Source organism: Borostomias antarcticus (assembly GCF_949987555.1).
Source record: "Borostomias antarcticus genome assembly, contig: scaffold_43, whole genome shotgun sequence".
Taxonomy (NCBI): Eukaryota; Metazoa; Chordata; class Actinopteri; order Stomiiformes; family Stomiidae; genus Borostomias; species Borostomias antarcticus.
The window spans coordinates 2,204,321-2,213,904 of NW_028176769.1; positions in this window are offsets into that span (position 1 = coordinate 2,204,321).

Here is a 9,584-nt window from a genome sequence, read left to right on the forward strand (position 1 = left end):
GTAGCATAGTTGCAATGGACAGTAGCTAGCGCATTGGTTTGACAGTAGCATAGTTGGGATGGACAGTAGCTAGCGCATTGGTTTGACAGTAGCATAGTTGGGATGGACAGTAGCTAGCGCATTGGTTTGATAGTGGCATAGTTGGGATAGACAGTAGCTAGCCCATTGGTTTGATAGTGGCATAGTTGGGATGGACAGTAGCTAGCGCATTGGTTTGATAGCATAGTTGGGATGGTAAGTAGCTAGCACATTGGTTTGATAGCAGCATAGTTGGGATGGACAGTAGATAGCACATTGGTTTGATAGCAGCATAGTTGGGATGGACAGTAGCTAGCACATTGGTTTGATAGTAGCATAGTTGGGATGGACAGTAGCTAGCACATTGGTTTGATAGAAGCATAGTTGGGATGGACAGTAGCTAGCGCATTGGTTTGATAGTAGCATAGTTGGGATGGACAGTAGCTAGCGCATTGGTTTGATAGTAGCATAGTTGGGATGGACTGTAGCTAGCGCATTGGTTTGATAGTAGCATAGTTGGTATGGACAGTAGCTAGCACATTGGTTTGACAGTAGCATAGTTGGGATGGACAGTATCTAGCGCATTGGTTTGACAGTAGCATAGTTGGGATGGACAGTATCTAGCGCATTGGTTTGACAGTGGCATAGTTGGGAAAGAGAGTAGCTAGCGCATTGGTTTGATAGTGGCATAGTTGGGATGGACAGTAGCTAGCACATTGGTTTGATAGCAGCATAGTTGGGATGGACAGTAGCTAGCACATTGGTTTGATAGTAGCATAGTTGGGATGGACAGTAGCTAGCGCATTGGTTTGATAGTAGCATAGTTGGGATGGACAGTAGCTAGCGCATTGGTTTGATAGTAGCATATTTGGGATGGACAGTAGCTAGCGCATTGGTTCGATAGTAGCATAGTTGGGATGGACAGTAGCTAGCGCATTGGTTTGATAGTAGCCTAGTTGGGATGGACAGTAGCTAGCGCATTGGTTTGATAGCAGCATAGTTGGGATGGACAGTAGCTAGCACATTGGTTTGATAGCAGCATAGTTGGGATGGACAGTAGCTAGCACATTGGTTTGATAGTAGCATAGTTGGGATGGACTGTAGCTAGCGCATTGGTTTGACAGTAGCATAGTTGGGATGGACAGTAGCTAGCGCATTGGTTTGATAGTGGCATAGTTGGGATGGACAGTAGCTAGCGCATTGGTTTGATAGTGGCATAGTTGGGATGGACAGTAGCTAGTGCATTGGTTTGATAGTAGCATAGTTGGGATGGACAGTAGCTAGCGCATTGGTTTGATAGTAGCCTAGTTGGGATGGACAGTAGCTAGCGCATTGGTTTGATAGCAGCATAGTTGGGATGGACAGTAGCTAGCACATTGGTTTGATAGCAGCATAGTTGGGATGGACAGTAGCTAGCACATTGGTTTGATAGTAGCATAGTTGGGATGGACAGTAGCTAGCGCATTGGTTTGATAGTAGCATAGTTGGGATGGACAGTAGCTAGCGCATTGGTTTGATAGTAGCATAGTTGGGATGGACAGTAGCTAGCGCATTGGTTTGATAGTAGCATAGTTGGGATGGACTGTAGCTAGCGCATTGGTTTGATAGTAGCATAGTTGGGATGGACAGTAGCTAGCGCATTGGTTTGATAGTAGCATAGTTGGGATGGACAGTAGCTAGCGCATTGGTTTGATAGTAGCATAGTTGGGATGGACAGTAGCTAGCGCATTGGTTTGATAGTAGCATAGTTGGGATGGACAGTAGCTAGCGCATTGGTTTGATAGTGGCATAGTTGGGATAGACAGTAGCTAGCCCATTGGTTTGATAGTGGCATAGTTGGGATGGACAGTAGCTAGCGCATTGGTTTGATAGCATAGTTGGGATGGTAAGTAGCTAGCACATTGGTTTGATAGCAGCATAGTTGGGATGGACAGTAGATAGCACATTGGTTTGATAGCAGCATAGTTGGGATGGACAGTAGCTAGCACATTGGTTTGATAGTAGCATAGTTGGGATGGACAGTAGCTAGTGCATTGGTTTGATAGTGGCATAGTTGGGATGGACAGTAGCTAGCACATTGGTTTGATAGCAGCATAGTTGGGATGGACAGTAGCTAGCGCATTGGTTTGATAGTAGCATAGTTGGGATGGACTGTAGCTAGCGCATTGGTTTGACAGTAGCATAGTTGCAATGGACAGTAGCTAGCGCATTGGTTTGACAGTAGCATAGTTGGGATGGACAGTAGCTAGCGCATTGGTTTGACAGTAGCATAGTTGGGATGGACAGTAGCTAGCGCATTGGTTTGATAGTGGCATAGTTGGGATGGACAGTAGCTAGCGCATTGGTTTGATAGTGGCATAGTTGGGATGGACAGTAGCTAGTGCATTGGTTTGATAGTAGCATAGTTGGGATGGACAGTAGCTAGCGCATTGGTTTGATAGTAGCCTAGTTGGGATGGACAGTAGCTAGCGCATTGGTTTGATAGCAGCATAGTTGGGATGGACAGTAGCTAGCACATTGGTTTGATAGCAGCATAGTTGGGATGGACAGTAGCTAGCACATTGGTTTGATAGTAGCATAGTTGGGATGGACAGTAGCTAGCGCATTGGTTTGATAGTAGCATAGTTGGGATGGACAGTAGCTAGCGCATTGGTTTGATAGTAGCATAGTTGGGATGGACAGTAGCTAGCGCATTGGTTTGATAGTAGCATAGTTGGGATGGACTGTAGCTAGCGCATTGGTTTGATAGTAGCATAGTTGGGATGGACAGTAGCTAGCGCATTGGTTTGATAGTAGCATAGTTGGGATGGACAGTAGCTAGCGCATTGGTTTGATAGTAGCATAGTTGGGATGGACAGTAGCTAGTGCATTGGTTTGATAGTGGCATAGTTGGGATAGACAGTAGCTAGCCCATTGGTTTGATAGTGGCATAGTTGGGATGGACAGTAGCTAGCGCATTGGTTTGATAGCATAGTTGGGATGGTAAGTAGCTAGCACATTGGTTTGATAGCAGCATAGTTGGGATGGACAGTAGATAGCACATTGGTTTGATAGCAGCATAGTCTGGATGGACAGTAGCTAGCACATTGGTTTGATAGTAGCATAGTTGGGATGGACAGTAGCTAGCGCATTGGTTTGATAGTGGCATAGTTGGGATGGACAGTAGCTAGCACATTGGTTTGATAGCAGCATAGTTGGGATGGACAGTAGCTAGCGCATTGGTTTGATAGTAGCATAGTTGGAATGGACAGTAGCTAGCGCATTGGTTTGACAGTAGCATAGTTGGGATGGACATTAGCTAGCGCATTGGTTTGAAAGTAGCATAGTTGGGATGGACAGTAGCTAGCGCATTGGTTTGACAGTGGCATAGTTGGGATAGACAGTAGCTAGCGCATTGGTTTGATAGTGGCATAGTTGGGATGGACAGTAGCTAGCACATTGGTTTGATAGTGGCATAGTTGGGATGGACAGTAGCTAGCGCATTGGTTTGATAGTGGCATAGTTGGGATGGACAGTAGCTAGTGCATTGGTTTGATAGTAGCATAGTTGGGATGGACAGTAGCTAGCGCATTGGTTTGATAGTAGCCTAGTTGGGATGGACAGTAGCTAGCGCATTGGTTTGATAGCAGCATAGTTGGGATGGACAGTAGCTAGCACATTGGTTTGATAGCAGCATAGTTGGGATGGACAGTAGCTAGCACATTGGTTTGATAGTAGCATAGTTGGGATGGACAGTAGCTAGCGCATTGGTTTGATAGTAGCATAGTTGGGATGGACAGTAGCTAGCGCATTGGTTTGATAGTAGCATAGTTGGGATGGACAGTAGCTAGCGCATTGGTTTGATAGTAGCATAGTTGGGATGGACTGTAGCTAGCGCATTGGTTTGATAGTGGCATAGTTGGGATGGACAGTAGCTAGTGCATTGGTTTGATAGTAGCATAGTTGGGATGGACAGTAGCTAGCGCATTGGTTTGATAGTAGCATAGTTGGGATGGACAGTAGCTAGCGCATTGGTTTGATAGCAGCATAGTTGGGATGGACAGTAGCTAGCGCATTGGTTTGATAGTAGCATAGTTGGGATGGACAGTAGCTAGCGCATTGGTTTGATAGTAGCATAGTTGGGATGGACAGTAGCTAGCGCATTGGTTTGACAGTAGCATAGTTGGGATGGACAGTAGCTAGCGCATTGGTTTGATAGTGGCATAGTTGGGATGGACAGTAGCTAGCACATTGGTTTGATAGTGGCATAGTTGGGATGGACAGTAGCTAGCGCATTGGTTTGATAGTAGCATAGTTGGGATGGACAGTAGCTAGCGCATTGGTTTGACAGTAGCATAGTTGGGATGGACAGTAGCTAGCGCATTGGTTTGACAGTAGCATAGTTGGGATGGACAGTAGCTAGCGCATTGGTTTGATAGTGGCTTAGTTGGGATGGACAGTAGCTAGTGCATTGGTTTGATAGTAGCATAGTTGGGATGGACAGTAGCTAGCGCATTGGTTTGATAGTAGCATAGTTGGGATGGACAGTAGCTAGCGCATTGGTTTGATAGTGGCATAGTTGGGATGGACAGTAGCTAGCGCATTGGTTTGATAGTAGCATAGTTGGGATGGACAGTAGCTAGCGCATTGGTTTGACAGTAGCATAGTTGGGATGGACAGTAGCTAGCGCATTGGTTTGATAGTAGCATAGTTGGGATGGACTGTAGCTAGCGCATTGGTTTGATAGTAGCATAGTTGGAATGGACAGTAGCTAGCGCATTGGTTTGATAGTAGCATAGTTGGGATGGACTGTAGCTAGCGCATTGGTTTGACAGTAGCATAGTTGCAATGGACAGTAGCTAGCGCATTGGTTTGACAGTAGCATAGTTGGGATGGACAGTAGCTAGCGCATTGGTTTGACAGTAGCATAGTTGGGATGGACAGTAGCTAGCGCATTGGTTTGATAGTGGCATAGTTGGGATGGACAGTAGCTAGCGCATTGGTTTGATAGTGGCATAGTTGGGATGGACAGTAGCTAGTGCATTGGTTTGATAGTAGCATAGTTGGGATGGACAGTAGCTAGCGCATTGGTTTGATAGTAGCCTAGTTGGGATGGACAGTAGCTAGCGCATTGGTTTGATAGCAGCATAGTTGGGATGGACAGTAGCTAGCACATTGGTTTGATAGCAGCATAGTTGGGATGGACAGTAGCTAGCACATTGGTTTGATAGTAGCATAGTTGGGATGGACAGTAGCTAGCGCATTGGTTTGATAGTAGCATAGTTGGGATGGACAGTAGCTAGCGCATTGGTTTGATAGTAGCATAGTTGGGATGGACAGTAGCTAGCGCATTGGTTTGATAGTAGCATAGTTGGGATGGACTGTAGCTAGCGCATTGGTTTGATAGTGGCATAGTTGGGATAGACAGTAGCTAGCCCATTGGTTTGATAGTGGCATAGTTGGGATGGACAGTAGCTAGCGCATTGGTTTGATAGCATAGTTGGGATGGTAAGTAGCTAGCACATTGGTTTGATAGCAGCATAGTTGGGATGGACAGTAGATAGCACATTGGTTTGATAGCAGCATAGTTGGGATGGACAGTAGCTAGCACATTGGTTTGATAGTAGCATAGTTGGGATGGACAGTAGCTAGTGCATTGGTTTGATAGTGGCATAGTTGGGATGGACAGTAGCTAGCACATTGGTTTGATAGCAGCATAGTTGGGATGGACAGTAGCTAGCGCATTGGTTTGATAGTAGCATAGTTGGAATGGACAGTAGCTAGCGCATTGGTTTGACAGTAGCATAGTTGGGATGGACATTAGCTAGCGCATTGGTTTGAAAGTAGCATAGTTGGGATGGACAGTAGCTAGCGCATTGGTTTGACAGTGGCATAGTTGGGATAGACAGTAGCTAGCGCATTGGTTTGATAGTGGCATAGTTGGGATGGACAGTAGCTAGCACATTGGTTTGATAGTGGCATAGTTGGGATGGACAGTAGCTAACGCATTGGTTTGATAGTGGCATAGTTGGGATGGACAGTAGCTAGTGCATTGGTTTGATAGTAGCATAGTTGGGATGGACAGTAGCTAGCGCATTGGTTTGATAGTAGCCTAGTTGGGATGGACAGTAGCTAGCGCATTGGTTTGATAGCAGCATAGTTGGGATGGACAGTAGCTAGCACATTGGTTTGATAGCAGCATAGTTGGGATGGACAGTAGCTAGCACATTGGTTTGATAGTAGCATAGTTGGGATGGACAGTAGCTAGCGCATTGGTTTGATAGTAGCATAGTTGGGATGGACAGTAGCTAGCGCATTGGTTTGATAGTAGCATAGTTGGGATGGACAGTAGCTAGCGCATTGGTTTGATAGTAGCATAGTTGGGATGGACTGTAGCTAGCGCATTGGTTTGATAGTGGCATAGTTGGGATGGACAGTAGCTAGCGCATTGGTTTGATAGTGGCATAGTTGGGATGGACAGTAGCTAGTGCATTGGTTTGATAGTAGCATAGTTGGGATGGACAGTAGCTAGCGCATTGGTTTGATAGTAGCATAGTTGGGATGGACAGTAGCTAGCGCATTGGTTTGATAGCAGCATAGTTGGGATGGACAGTAGCTAGCGCATTGGTTTGATAGTAGCATAGTTGGGATGGACAGTAGCTAGCGCATTGGTTTGATAGTAGCATAGTTGGGATGGACAGTAGCTAGCGCATTGGTTTGATAGTAGCATAGTTGGGATGGACAGTAGCTAGCGCATTGGTTTGATAGTAGCATAGTTGGGATGGACAGTAGCTAGCGCATTGGTTTGATAGTAGCATAGTTGGGATGGACAGTAGCTAGCGCATTGGTTTGATAGTAGCATAGTTGGGATGGACTGTAGCTAGCGCATTGGTTTGATAGTAGCATAGTTGGAATGGACAGTAGCTAGCGCATTGGTTTGATAGTAGCATAGTTGGGATGGACTGTAGCTAGCGCATTGGTTTGACAGTAGCATAGTTGCAATGGACAGTAGCTAGCGCATTGGTTTGACAGTAGCATAGTTGGGATGGACAGTAGCTAGCGCATTGGTTTGACAGTAGCATAGTTGGGATGGACAGTAGCTAGCGCATTGGTTTGATAGTGGCATAGTTGGGATAGACAGTAGCTAGCCCATTGGTTTGATAGTGGCATAGTTGGGATGGACAGTAGCTAGCGCATTGGTTTGATAGCATAGTTGGGATGGTAAGTAGCTAGCACATTGGTTTGATAGCAGCATAGTTGGGATGGACAGTACATAGCACATTGGTTTGATAGCAGCATAGTTGGGATGGACAGTAGCTAGCACATTGGTTTGATAGTAGCATAGTTGGGATGGACAGTAGCTAGCACATTGGTTTGATAGAAGCATAGTTGGGATGGACAGTAGCTAGCGCATTGGTTTGATAGTAGCATAGTTGGGATGGACAGTAGCTAGCGCATTGGTTTGATAGTAGCATAGTTGGGATGGACTGTAGCTAGCGCATTGGTTTGATAGTAGCATAGTTGGTATGGACAGTAGCTAGCACATTGGTTTGACAGTAGCATAGTTGGGATGGACAGTATCTAGCGCATTGGTTTGACAGTAGCATAGTTGGGATGGACAGTATCTAGCGCATTGGTTTGACAGTGGCATAGTTGGGAAAGAGAGTAGCTAGCGCATTGGTTTGATAGTGGCATAGTTGGGATGGACAGTAGCTAGCACATTGGTTTGATAGCAGCATAGTTGGGATGGACAGTAGCTAGCACATTGGTTTGATAGTAGCATAGTTGGGATGGACAGTAGCTAGCGCATTGGTTTGATAGTAGCATAGTTGGGATGGACAGTAGCTAGCGCATTGGTTTGATAGTAGCATATTTGGGATGGACAGTAGCTAGCGCATTGGTTCGATAGTAGCATAGTTGGGATGGACAGTAGCTAGCGCATTGGTTTGATAGTAGCCTAGTTGGGATGGACAGTAGCTAGCGCATTGGTTTGATAGCAGCATAGTTGGGATGGACAGTAGCTAGCACATTGGTTTGATAGCAGCATAGTTGGGATGGACAGTAGCTAGCACATTGGTTTGATAGTAGCATAGTTGGGATGGACTGTAGCTAGCGCATTGGTTTGACAGTAGCATAGTTGGGATGGACAGTAGCTAGCGCATTGGTTTGATAGTGGCATAGTTGGGATGGACAGTAGCTAGCGCATTGGTTTGATAGTGGCATAGTTGGGATGGACAGTAGCTAGTGCATTGGTTTGATAGTAGCATAGTTGGGATGGACAGTAGCTAGCGCATTGGTTTGATAGTAGCCTAGTTGGGATGGACAGTAGCTAGCGCATTGGTTTGATAGTGGCATAGTTGGGATGGACAGTAGCTAGCGCATTGGTTTGATAGCATAGTTGGGATGGTAAGTAGCTAGCACATTGGTTTGATAGCAGCATAGTTGGGATGGACAGTAGATAGCACATTGGTTTGATAGCAGCATAGTTGGGATGGACAGTAGCTAGCACATTGGTTTGATAGTAGCATAGTTGGGATGGACAGTAGCTAGTGCATTGGTTTGATAGTGGCATAGTTGGGATGGACAGTAGCTAGCACATTGGTTTGATAGCAGCATAGTTGGGATGGACAGTAGCTAGCGCATTGGTTTGATAGTAGCATAGTTGGAATGGACAGTAGCTAGCGCATTGGTTTGACAGTAGCATAGTTGGGATGGACATTAGCTAGCGCATTGGTTTGAAAGTAGCATAGTTGGGATGGACAGTAGCTAGCGCATTGGTTTGACAGTGGCATAGTTGGGATAGACAGTAGCTAGCGCATTGGTTTGATAGTGGCATAGTTGGGATGGACAGTAGCTAGCACATTGGTTTGATAGTGGCATAGTTGGGATGGACAGTAGCTAACGCATTGGTTTGATAGTGGCATAGTTGGGATGGACAGTAGCTAGTGCATTGGTTTGATAGTAGCATAGTTGGGATGGACAGTAGCTAGCGCATTGGTTTGATAGTAGCCTAGTTGGGATGGACAGTAGCTAGCGCATTGGTTTGATAGCAGCATAGTTGGGATGGACAGTAGCTAGCACATTGGTTTGATAGCAGCATAGTTGGGATGGACAGTAGCTAGCACATTGGTTTGATAGTAGCATAGTTGGGATGGACAGTAGCTAGCGCATTGGTTTGATAGTAGCATAGTTGGGATGGACAGTAGCTAGCGCATTGGTTTGATAGTAGCATAGTTGGGATGGACAGTAGCTAGCGCATTGGTTTGATAGTAGCATAGTTGGGATGGACAGTAGCTAGCGCATTGGTTTGATAGTGGCATAGTTGGGATGGACAGTAGCTAGCGCATTGGTTTGATAGTAGCATAGTTGGGATGGACAGTAGCTAGCGCATTGGTTTGACAGTAGCATAGTTGGGATGGACAGTAGCTAGCGCATTGGTTTGATAGTAGCATAGTTGGGATGGACTGTAGCTAGCGCATTGGTTTGATAGTAGCATAGTTGGAATGGACAGTAGCTAGCGCATTGGTTTGATAGTAGCATAGTTGGGATGGACTGTAGCTAGCGCATTGGTTTGACAGTAGCATAGT